The 12,690-nt window shown below is 47.5% G+C and overlaps 1 protein-coding gene across 3 annotated transcripts in view; it reads right to left on the bottom strand.

Moving 5' to 3' along the window:
* NEDD4L (NEDD4 like E3 ubiquitin protein ligase) overlaps positions 1 to 12,690 on the bottom strand; it is a 615,111-nt gene that overhangs the window by 355,489 nt on the left and 246,932 nt on the right. The window contains exon 1 of one of the 3 annotated variants that reach the window (XM_040337690.1): positions 1,996 to 2,061. The exons of the other annotated variants lie outside the window; for them this stretch is intronic. The gene's annotated coding sequence lies outside the window, so the exon portion shown is untranslated. Of the gene's footprint in view, positions 1 to 1,995; positions 2,062 to 12,690 lie in introns of those variants that run through there. 3 annotated transcript variants of the gene reach the window in all.

Below are 12,690 nucleotides of genomic sequence, written 5' to 3'. Positions count from 1 at the left end.
TACAAATATTTGACCCTTGTTTATCTTGTTTGAATATACATTATGTATTTTGTATTTTAACAGCAGCGGTTTGTTGTTGTTTTTCAAACTGTTATTTCTGGCAATATATACAATGCATTATTCTTGTTTTCTTTTTCTTTATTTTATAGCTTGTTGTATTGCCCTTGATGAAGCTCAACGAGCGAAACATGTCGGGCCCCCTTCAACAGGTTCCTCTGCGACTTTTTAGTCACTATTACCATCAATGAGACCATCCATGTCTTGTATTTTGTTATATGTAAAACTTATGTATGAATAAATTATTATTTTTGTATTTATCTTACTGTTTTGGATTGATTTTCCACCATCAACACCGTTAAAATCCCAGGGTTTGTTACCCGCTCCCGAATTTCTTTTCTCTCTGTTTATGCCGGGATGTGGTGTTCATTGATTTGAGTATCTGTGCCTCATTTATTTATTTGCATGGGAGAGACCTGTCAAAGTGGGCCAGTCTGGATGAAGTCCAGGGCCAAATTTTTGTCCCAGTCCAGTCCTGGATACAGGAGGGGGGACAGAGTGACCAGGAAGGGGGTCTGTACCGAGTGGGGAGGGAGGTCTGTAGTGACTTAGACATCAACTCTGTTTCTAGATATACAGAGGTTGTGTCTCCAGCATAAGAATAAGGGTCTCCAGAATAGCAGACTTTGGGCAACCTGGGAGGTTTTGTGTTGCAGTTTGGGCACTCGGGTTCAAAAAGGTTCGCCATCACTGGCCTAGAGATATGCACTCCTGTACCGTGATCCTCTGAGCCAACATGTAACAGTGCCAAGGTCCTAGCACTCCGGGTTACTTGTTTCCTGGCACTCCAAACATATTGAATTCCACGTGTAAGAGTAGAAGAGCAGGTTCCACCTACAGAGAGATTTTCCAACAAGCCTGTCCTAAAATGAGGCTCCTGATAATACAATTACTCCTTTTAAACCCCTTGACAGGACAACAGCAGTACTTCTGTGGCAGCAGCTTTCCCTCACAGCATAAACATCCAGAAACTGCACATGGATGTTGGTGGACCCCATCGGCCAAGAGACAACATTGCGGGTGCCATTTTTCTCTGGAGCCTTTAACCAATTTTACAGATTAGCAACAGCAATATCATTTTCTTGTAGTCTTCTGTTCCCATCACTCAGCATTAGGGGTGCAACGGATCAAAAAACTCACGGATCGGATCATTTTTGGATCAGCAAAAAATAAATCAAAATAAAATGGATTTATGAAAAAAAAGTCGGATTTAAGTCTGGGCTCTAGCTGGGCCAATGGCTCTATATGGTAATGTCCACCATTGCCCCCCACTCGTCACTGTAATGTCCACCATTGTCCCCCACTCGTCATCACCATCACTGTTCCAGTCCAACATTGCCCCCACACTAGTAAACACTGTAATAATTAGCCAGTTTAACATTGCCCCCACTAGTAATCACTGTAATATAATAGTCAGTCCAACATCCAACTCATTGTACTTGCACTGTAATGTCCACCATTGTCCCCCACTCGTCATCACCATCACTGTTCCAGACCACTCCAACATTGCCCCCACAATAGTAAAGAACACAGAGTCCCCGTCCTTCATAGCGGCGCTCACTTTCCCCCCTCAAGCTCCACATATTCATCCCGATTCCCAGAGCGCCAAGACAGCCAGCCAATACGGGCAGCCTTCCAATCAGAGAGGGCACTCATCACACGGGCCAATCAGGTGCAGAGACAGGACATCCCATCCAACCAATCACAGCCGCTCTGTGATTGGTTGGGGTGGAGGAAGATGGCCGCCGCTCCGGAGCTAGGCCGAAGCTCCGGAGCGCTCCGCGGATCGCGTGGTGTGCCGATCCGAACGGGGTGAACCGTTCGGATCACGGATCGGTGACGATCCGTTGCACCCCTACTCAGCATGGTAAAGTCTGTTGCTCCTCAGGCCCAGAAAGCCAACAGCACACCTACATCTTGCCTTATAAAAGTCCTTACCTTTTATTGTGTTCCAGGATCAAACTGCAGCTATCCACTGGGGTTCTCAGTCTCTCAAATAAAGAGACAGAACAGGCTGTAGTAAAATGAAGACGGCTGCGCACATGATGATGGTATAATTATGGAACGAGATGAGTCAATGCATGAACTGTTTGTTTGATAAATGACGTGCTCCACCTGCTATGTATACGCCCGGTGATGAATTCTGATCACCTGGAAGTCCATGCATAAAGCATCTCACGCAGGCTTCTCTAGTCAATGGGAGAAAACTGTATACCACGACATGCAATGATCAGTTGCCCAACCAGTTTTGGCCACCCAAGGAGAAACAGGGGTCCATAAGCAAGCTATAGTTCCATACTCAAGTTGAAATGAATACACTGACAGAGCTTCTGTTGTATACATGAGAAGATCCATATACAGTAAAACCTTGGTTTGAGAGCATTTTGCAAGACCTGCAAAATGTTTTAATAAATGTTGACTTGATATACAAGCGATGTCTTGATATACAAGCAACGTCATGTCACAATATTTAATGAAGGTACAACATTTAGCAACTCACATGGTTGATGATTAAAAGAGGCACATTAACCACTTCGTTACCGGGCCTATTTTGGCACTGTTCTCCTTTATGTAAAAATCACAATTGTTTTGCTAGAAAATTAATCAGAACCCCCAAACATTATATATTTTTTTTTTAGCAGACACCCTAGGGAATAAAATGGCGGTCATTGCAACTTTTTTTCTCGCACGGTATTTGCGCAATAATTTTTCAAACGCCTTTTTTTAGGGAAAAAAACAGTTTCATGAATTAAAAAATAACAAAACAGTAAAGTTAGCCCAATTTTTTTGTATAATGTGAAAGACGATGTTACGCCGAGTAAATAGATACCTAACATGTCACGCTTTAAAATTGCGCACACTCATGGAATGGCGCCAAACTTCGGTACTTAAAAATCTCCATAGGCGACGCTTTAAAATTTTTTACAGGTTACTATTTTTGAGTTAGAGAGTAGCTCTAGTGATAGAATTGTTGCACACGCTCTAACGCACGCGATGATACCTCACATGTGGGGTTTGAACGGTGTTTACATATGTGGGCGGGACTTGCATGCGCGTTCGCTTCTGCACGCGAGCGACCGGGACAGGGGCGTTTTAAAAATTTTTTTTTATTATTTTATTTTATTTTTTTACTTCATTTTTTTATTTTTACACTTTTTTTGACATTTTTTTTTTTTGATCACTTTTATTCCTATTACAAGGAATGTACACATCCCTTGTAATAGGAATCACTGTGACAGGTCCTCTTTATGGAGAGATGTGGGGTCAATAAGACCCCACATCTCTCCTACAGGCTTACAAGCATGAAATCGGTGAAAAACATTTCACCGATTACATGCCGACAGCCGCGATTGCGGCTTTGTTTACTTCCGGGTACCGGGCGTGACGTCATAACGTCGCGCCCGGCCCTCCGACGGTCATAGAGATGACTGTGACCGTCTGGTCACCAGTCATCTCTATGGTTCAGCAACGCGCGCCGGCCGATTCGCTCTCCGGGCCCCCGATGGCACGGGAGAGCCCGGAGAAGCACCGGATGGCGGCGGGAGGGGGGGGGGACGTCCCCTCCTGCTGCCTAGAAGAACGATCGAGCGGCGGAACCGCCGCTTTGATCGTTCTTCTGGTGCACAGAATCGCCGGCTGAAGACAGAGATATCTGAATGATGCCTGCAGCTGCAGGCATCATTCAGATATCACCACTCAAAGTCCAGGACGTCCCAGGACGTCCTACGGATCTGAAGTGGTTAAGTATCCGAGGTAAAGCTGTCCACATAGACCGTCCTTCTCACCACCATCAAAGTCGTCCCTTCCACTCTGCACTCCATGAGCGGTTCAAACCTCGCTTTCAGATCACTCTACTGCAGGGTAGTCTTCACGGTCATAATTGCAAACTGACAGCGGTGAGGAGGATGGTCTATGTGGACAGCTTTACCCCAGATGTCTGCATATTTACATGTGTCTGTTTTAATCATCAACCACATGAGCTGCTAAATGTTGTACTTTCATTAAATGCAACCATATTGCGACACTTAGAGACGCCTCTCTTCTCTTTTATACTCTGTAGCTCTTGATGGATTTTGCTTCTAATCCCCCTATGGAGGCTTCCATTTGTGGATGGACATTTTATGGATATACAGTGCCTTGCGAAAGTATTCGGCCCCCTTGAACTTTGCGACCTTTTGCCACATTTCAGGCTTCAAACATAAAGATATAAATTTGTAATTTTTTTTGAAGAATCAACAACAAGTGGGACACAATCATGAAGTGGAACGAAATTTATTGGATATTTCAAACTTTTTTAACAAATAAAAAAGTGAAAAATTGGGCGTGCAAAATTATTCAGCCCCTTTACTTTCAGTGCAGCAAACTCTCTCCAGAAGTTCAGTGAGGATCTCTAAATGATCCAATGTTGACCTAAATGACTAATGATGATAAATAGAATCCACCTGTGTGTAATCAAGTCTCCGTATAAATGCACCTGCACTGTGATAGTCTCAGAGGTCCGTTTAAAGCGCAGAGAGCATCATGAAGAACAAGGAACACACCAGGCAGGTCCGAGATACTGTTGTGGAGAAGTTTAAAGCCGGATTTGGATACACAAAGATTTCCCAAGCTTTAAACATCCCAAGGAGCACTGTGCAAGCGATAATATTGAAATGGAAGGAGTATCAGACCACTGCAAATCTACGAAGACCTGGCCGTCCCTCTAAACTTTCAGCTCATACAAGGAGAAGACTGATCAGAGATGCAGCCAAGAGGCCCATGATCACTCTGGATGAACTGCAGAGATCTACAGCTGAGGTGGGAGACTCTGTCCATAGGACAACAATCAGTCCCTGTATACTGCACAAATCTGGCCTTATGGAAGAGTGGCAAGAAGAAAGCCATTTCTTAAAGATATCCATAAAAAGTATTGTTTAAAGTTTGCCACAAGCCACCTGGGAGACACACCAAACATGTGGAAGAAGGTGCTCTGGTCAGATGAAACTAAAATCTAACTTTTTGGCAACAATGCAAAACTTTATGTTTGGTGTAAAAGCAACACAGCTCATCACCCTGAACACACCATCCCCACTGTGAAACATGGTGGTGGTAGCATCATGGTTTGGGCCTGCTTTTCTTCAGCAGGGACAGGGAAGATGGTTAAAATTGATGGGAAGATGGATGGAGCCAAATACAGGACCATTCTGGAAGAAAACCTGATGGAGTCTGCAAAAGACCTGAGACTGGGACGGAGATTTGTCTTCCAACAAGACAATGATCCAAAACATAAAGCAAAATCTACAATGGAATGGTTCACAAATAAACATACAGTAGGTGAAGCCGATTTTGTGTCAATCTCGCTCTCTTTCTCAGCGAGATTGAGCACCTACGAGCCCCATCGCGGGAGCCAGCGCCGAGCTGGCTTGCCGCGATGGAGACAGAGCCGTCATAGAAGCGACGGGAGATCCGACTTGGATTCCCGCCAATTCTACACGTGTGCGGCGTTTGTTATGAATCCTGAGGGGGAAGTCCCCGCCGGATTTTAAATAAAAATCCGGCATGGGTCCCCCCCCTCAGGAGCATACCGGGCCCTTAGGTCTGTTATGGGTTGTAAGGAGAGCCCCCCTACGCCGAAAAAAACGGCGTAGGGGGTCCCCCTACAATCCATACCAGACCCGTATCCAAAGCACGCTACCCGGCCAGCCAGGAAGGGAGTGGGGACGAGCGAGCGCCCCCCCCCCCTCCTGAGCCGTACCAGGCTGCATGCCCTCAACATGGGGGGGTTGGGTGCTCTGGGGCAGGGGGGCGCACTGCGGCCCCCCCACCTCAGAGCACCCTGTCCCCATGTTGATGAGGACAGGGCCCCTTCCCGACAACCCTGGCCGTTGGTTGTCGGGGTATGCGGGCGGGAGGCTTATCGGAATCTGGGAGCCCCCTTTAATAAGGGGGCCCCCAGATACCGGCCTCCCCACCCTAAGTGAATGAGTATGGGGTACATCGTACCCCTACCCATTCACCTGCAAGAAAAGTGGTAAAAACACAAATAAACCACACAGTGTATTAAAATATTTTATTTTTCTGCTCCGGAGGCCGCCCCCTGTCTTCTTTATTAGCTCTTTTACCAGGGGGGGCTTCTTCTTTGACGTCTTCGGGTGGGTGGGGGCCGCCGTCTGGTTCTCTTCCACCGCCGGGGGGGGTGGCTTTTAAAAAAGCCCCCACCCCCCCGGCGGGTTAACTCCGGCGTCTTCGGCGGGGCTCTTCTTCTTCCGCTATCCCGACGGGTCTTCTCCGCTATCCGGGGGGTCTCGCCGCTCTCCGCTGTTGACTCGTCGCACCCCGGTTCTTCGTCTCGCAGTCCGGTCCCTTCTTCGGTGCTGTACGTCTTCTTCTGTGCTGTGAGTTCTTCTTCCGCGCTGTGACGTCATGTTCTTCACTTCTCTTCTTCTCCCCATGTTGACTCGCCGGTCCTCCTCGCTGAAATGACGGATGCGCGCCTTGCATCGGACCTATATAGGCCTCGCAGTCCCATCATGCTCTGTACCTACCCATGTGATACCTACCCACGTGGGTAGGTATCACATGGGTAGGTACCAGAGCATGATGGGATTGTGAGGCCTATATAGGTCCGATGCAAGGCGCGCATCCGTCATTTCAGCGAGGAGGACCGGCGAGTCAACATGGGGAGAAGAAGAGAAGTGAAGAACATGACGTCACAGCGCGGAAGAAGAACTCACAGCACAGAAGAAGACGTACAGCACGGAAGAAGGGACCGGACTGCGAGACGAAGAACCGGGGTGCGACGAGTCAACAGCGGAGAGCGGCGAGACCCCCCGGATAGCGGAGAAGACCCGTCGGGATAGCGGAAGAAGAAGAGCCCCGCCGAAGACGCCGGAGTTAACCCGCCGGGGGGGTGGGGGCTTTTTTAAAAGCCACCCCCCCCGGCGGTGGAAGAGAACCAGACGGCGGCCCCCACCCACCCGAAGACGTCAAAGAAGAAGCCCCCCCTGGTAAAAGAGCTAATAAAGAAGACAGGGGGCGGCCTCCGGAGCAGAAAAATAAAATATTTTAATACACTGTGTGGTTAATTTGTGTTTTTACCACTTTTCTTGCAGGTGAATGGGTAGGGGTACGATGTACCCCATACTCATTCACTTAGGGTGGGGAGGCCGGTATCTGGGGGCCCCCTTATTAAAGGGGGCTCCCAGATTCCGATAAGCCTCCCGCCCGCATACCCCGACAACCAACGGCCAGGGTTGTCGGGAAGGGGCCCTGTCCTCATCAACATGGGGACAGGGTGCTCTGAGGTGGGGGGGCCGCAGTGCGCCCCCCTGCCCCAGAGCACCCAACCCCCCCATGTTGAGGGCATGCAGCCTGGTACGGCTCAGGAGGGGGGGGGCGCTCGCTCGTCCCCACTCCCTTCCTGGCTGGCCGGGTAGCGTGCTTTGGATACGGGTCTGGTATGGATTGTAGGGGGACCCCCTACGCCGTTTTTTTCGGCGTAGGGGGGCTCTCCTTACAACCCATAACAGACCTAAGGGTCCGGTATGCTCCTGAGGGGGGGACCCATGCCGGATTTTTATTTAAAATCCGGCGGGGACTTCCCCCTCAGGATTCATAACACGCCGCACACGTGTAGAATTGGCGGGAATCCAAGTCGGATCTCCCGTCGCTTCTATGACGCGCTTGCTGGGATGTGCTGTCACTATTCCAGTGAGTGTGAGATGCCGGCGAGATCTCGGCACCCTGTCGCCGAGAATCAGCGCGACGCTGTCGTGCTAAAAGCACAATATCACAAACACCTACTGTATCCAGGTATTAGAATGGCCAAGTCAAAGTCCAGACCTGAATCCAATCGAGAATCTGTGGAAAGAACTGAAAACTGCTGTTCACAAACGCTCTCCATCCAACCTCACTGAACTCGAGCGGTTTTGCAAGGAGGAATGGGCAAAAATTTCAGTCTCTCGATGTGCAAAACAGATAGAGACATACCCCAAGCGACTTACAGCTATAATCGCAGCACAAGGTGGCGCTACAAAGTATTAACTTAAGGGGGCTGAATAATTTTGCACTCCCAATTTTTCAGTTTTTTATTTGTTAAAAAAGTTTGAAATATCCAATAATTTTCGTTCCACTTCATGATTGTGTCCCACTTGTTGATTCTTCAAAAAAAATTACAGTTTTATATCTTTATGTTTAACCCTGAAATGTGGCAAAAGATCGCAAAGTTCAAGGGGGCCGAATACTTTCGCAAGGCACTGTACCAACAAATCACATTGTATAATCTTTTTGTATGGACTATAAACGGAAGGATTTAAAAATAAATGGTTGTGGAACAAATCATCCGAGTTTCCATTATTTCTTATGGGGAAATTTGCTTTGATATACAAGTGCTTTGGATTACAAGCATGCTTCTGGAACAAGTTATGCACACAATCCAAGGTTTTATTGTATAAGGTAATCAGAGCACGCCGAACAAGTGCTTCGAACAGGACCCATAATATGTATCTATTTTCAAAACTTTTTTATGAGGGATTGGTATCTCAGTACCCACTAAGATGACCCTCTATATTTGTTCTGATGAGCACCGTCACCAAAATGTTATGATTATCACAAACACAAGAGATAAAGCCAAACTGGTTGTGACTACAGTCTAAGAGGAGATTGGCCTTTTCCCTCTATCTCAAAAGTTTTCCTTACACTTCCTGTTGTACCTCCTGGACAAGGAATAAACAAATGTAGCACCCTCCTAGATAGGTGCTAGGCAAAATGTAGTTCTTGACTCACTGTAATCAGTTAAGCTGCATGTGATTGTTTTGATCTGTTCTGTGTGGTTAAATGTTGCCCCCAGTCTGCCTGGAAAGGTTCTGGAAGACAGTGGGCAAATCAGCAGCTGATTATCTATGCAGCCCTGGCCAATCCCTAGGAGGAGATGCCCAAATTGTGGGTGGGAAATACCCAGAGACTGAGAGTAAGGGGGGGTTGTCCTAGAGGAGGGGGTACATTTTCGTTTTACATACATGCTCAAGTCCCATTGTGTACTGTATAGTTTGGGGATTATATCTCCACGGGACTAAGTGCATAAACCATTTGATCTTGAACAAAAAGGCTTTTATTTGTAAACAAACCAAAAATAAGGCTTCACTCAGCACACAGGAAAACTATAAAACAAAGTCCGCTTAGCTTCAGCATAAAATAAAGTCTGCTTGTCTTCAGCACAAAACAAATTAACCACTTCAGCCCCGGACCATTTTGCTGGTCATTCGGCACTGCGTCGCTTTAACTGACAATTGCGCGGTCGTGCAACGTGGCTCCCAAACAAAATTGGCGTTCTTTCTTTCCCACAAATAGAGCTTTCTTTTGGTGGTATTTGATCACCTCTGCGGTTTTTATTTTTTGCGATATAACGAAAAATATAGCGACAATTTTGAAAAAAATATAATAATATTTTTTACTTTTGCTGTAATAAACAATTCCCCAAAAATATATAAAAAAAAAAAAATTTTCCTCGGTTTAGGCCGATACGTATTCTTATACATATTTTCTGTAAAAAAAAAAAATATATATATATCGCAATAAGCGTTTATTGATTGGTTTGCACAAAAGTTATAGCGTCTACAAAATAGGGGATAGTTTTATGGCATTTTTAATAATATTGTTTTTTTTACTAGTAATGGCGGCGAACTGCGATCGGTACTGCGACATTATGGCGGACACTTCAGACACTTTTGACACATTTTTGGGACCATTGGCATTTTTATAGCGACCAGTGCTATAAAAATGCATTGATTATTGTAAAAATGTCACTGGCAAAAAAGGGGTTAACACTAGGGGGCGAGGAAGGGGTTAATTATGTTCCCTGTGTGTGTTCTAACTAAAAAGGGGGGGGGGGTGGGACTGACTAGGGGAAATGACAGATCACTGTTCATACATTGTATGAACATGCGATCAGTCATTTCTCCCCCTGAAAGGACGGGAGCTGTGCGTTTACACACACAGCTCCCGGTTCTCGCTCTGTAACGAGCGATCGCGGGTGCCCGGCAGTGATCACGCCTGCCGGGCACGCGTGTTGGCACCAGGGGCGAGCAGGGGGCGCGCGCCCCTAGTGGCTGAAATGCAAAATCACGTTATATTACGTGATTTTGCTCAGCTGAGCCGACCTGCCGCCGTAAAACTACGGTGGCCGGTCGGCAAGCGCTTAAAGAATAGGCACATACAGTTTTTTTTATAGATGGGTCTTCGCCCCAGAACTTCAAGAGTCCTTGCCGAGTCCTTAGCAGCTTCCAGCAGACACACAGCTCATCTCCACAGGTGCAATCCCCATACACCTCCTCACTAGGGATGAGCTCCAGCCTGTTCGCATCGTACACGTGCAGAGCCCGCCAGGAAGTCTGCACGGCGCTGAGCTAATCACAGCCAGGGAGACATTTCCCAATCTCTGCAGCCGAGCATCGGGAAATGTCTCCCTGGCAGTGGTTAGCGCAGCACCGTGCAGACTTCCTGGCGGGCTCTGCACGCGTACGATGCAAACCCACTGGAGCTCATCCCTACTCCTCACCACTTCCTGTTTTATGAGCTGTTCTCTGGAGGTCTTAACCCCCTGTGTGCCGACTCCCAGTGGTCTAGGCCAAAATTCCGGTCCCCAAATGACAGAGAACTGCGAGCCAGTCCTCTCTGGATTAACTCCATTGCCAGCTCTCTTTAAAGGGACCACAACCCAAATACTGGTGCTGTATAGCATCTGTCCAGGACACAACCTTGGCGTCCTGTACAGTACTTAAAAGTGGGGTATGCCTGTATCCAGTGGCGGTTCGTCCATAGAGGGCGCTGGAGCGCCGCCCCCTCTGGCTCTCACCGCCACTGAGTCAAATAACATAGATTCATGCATTGCACGAATCCATGTTATTTTCGCCGATGCCGCTGTTATTCAGATGGACGGCACTCAATGTCCGGCCATCTGAATAACGCCAGCTGGTTGGCTGTACGGAAATGTCTATCAAAGCCAACAGCTCTGATAGGCTTTCCCAATACAGCCCTCGGGTCCCGGAAGCTTATTCTCGGAGCGCACAGACTGTACGCCCCTTGTACCGGCCAATCAGGTTGGCCGGTTCTGGCTACCGGTAACTTGATTGGCTGAGACGCCTGTCAGTCATCGAGGGCGGGAGAAGACATCGTGGGACGTGGATGCCTAAAACCAGTAAAGGTAAGTGCCGGGCGGGGGGGGAAGAAAGCAATTTACAGGGCACAGTGGGGACAATTGGCACAGCGGCGACCATTAAAGGGCACAGTGGCTGCGTTTAATGGCATGGCACAGTGGTGACAATGGATGGCACAGTGGCTGCGTTTAATGGCATGGCACAGTGGTGACAATGGATGGCACAGTGGTGAAAATGGATGGCACAGTGGTGACAATGGATGGCACAGTGGTGACAATGGATGGCACAGTGGTGACAATGGATGGCACAGTGGTGACAATGGATGGCACAGTGGTGACAATGGATGGCACAGTGGCTGCGTTTAATGGCATGGCACAGTGGTGACAATGTATGGCACAGTGGTGACAATGTATGGCACAGTGGTGACAATGTATGGCACAGTGGCTGTGTTTAATAGCATGGCACAGTGGTGACAATGTATGGCACAGTGGCTGCGTTTAATGGCATGGCACAGTGGTGACAATGTATGGCACAGTGGCTGCGTTTAATGGCATGGCACAGTGGTGCGAATTGATGGCACAGTGACTGCATTTGATGGCATGGCACAGTGACTGCGTTTAATAGCATGGCACAGTGGTGGCACAGTGGTGACAATGTATGGCACAGTGGCTGCGTTTAATGGCATGGCACAGTGGTGCGAATTGATGGCACAGTGGCTACATTTGATGGCATGGCACAGTGGTGCAAATTGATGGCACAGTGGCTGCATTTGATGGCATGGCACAGTGGTGCAAATTGATGGCACAGTGGCTGCGGTTGATGGCGCCCCCCCAAAAAAATTTGAGCACCAGCCGCCACTGCCTGTATCCCACAATTACCCTACTCCCATCCAAGTTCAAGTTCTGCAATAAATCATCAGAAAAGTTTAGCCTCCTAAATGGTTTAGTGTGCCTGACAGCGCGTTCAAGTATGGGAAAAGAGCCAGGGACCTTAAAATTGTGGTCTTGTGCAAGAGTGAGCGCTACATAAACAAAAAGGTTTTGGCTAGAGATTAATTTCAAAGTACACCATCATTGGGGGAAATATGGAGGCTGCTATTGCGGGCTCCTTCTGAAAATACTAATAGTACAATTCTTTGTAATAATTTAGGCACAATGGATCACTGTATGCCTACAGACTGCATGCCACCTGTAGGGAAGATGGTTCTCGAAGGTGGCAGCCCGCACGTAGGCTAGCAATACATTATAAGGCCAAGATAAACAGCATTTTGTATTATAATCTCCAAGAGACGGGACTGATATTCATGGAAAACAGGACATACAAGTTACTGTACTACACAAGCTCATTACTGTAATATTCCACCAGCTGCTGACAGAACAGAATGGGAAATCAGAACCTCTGTCACTTCTCGGTAAACAAAATGAGAAACCTGAGATATTAGAAGAGTATGTTTACACTGTTATTCTTTAATTTACCACTACCCCCCTTATCCTCCAAGCCT

The sequence above is a fragment of the Rana temporaria genome, chromosome 1, assembly GCF_905171775.1.
Source record: "Rana temporaria chromosome 1, aRanTem1.1, whole genome shotgun sequence".
NCBI lineage: Eukaryota > Metazoa > Chordata > Amphibia > Anura > Ranidae > Rana > Rana temporaria.
The sequence above is the reverse complement of the archived record's forward strand: the minus strand, read 5'-3'. Positions and strand labels throughout refer to the sequence as shown.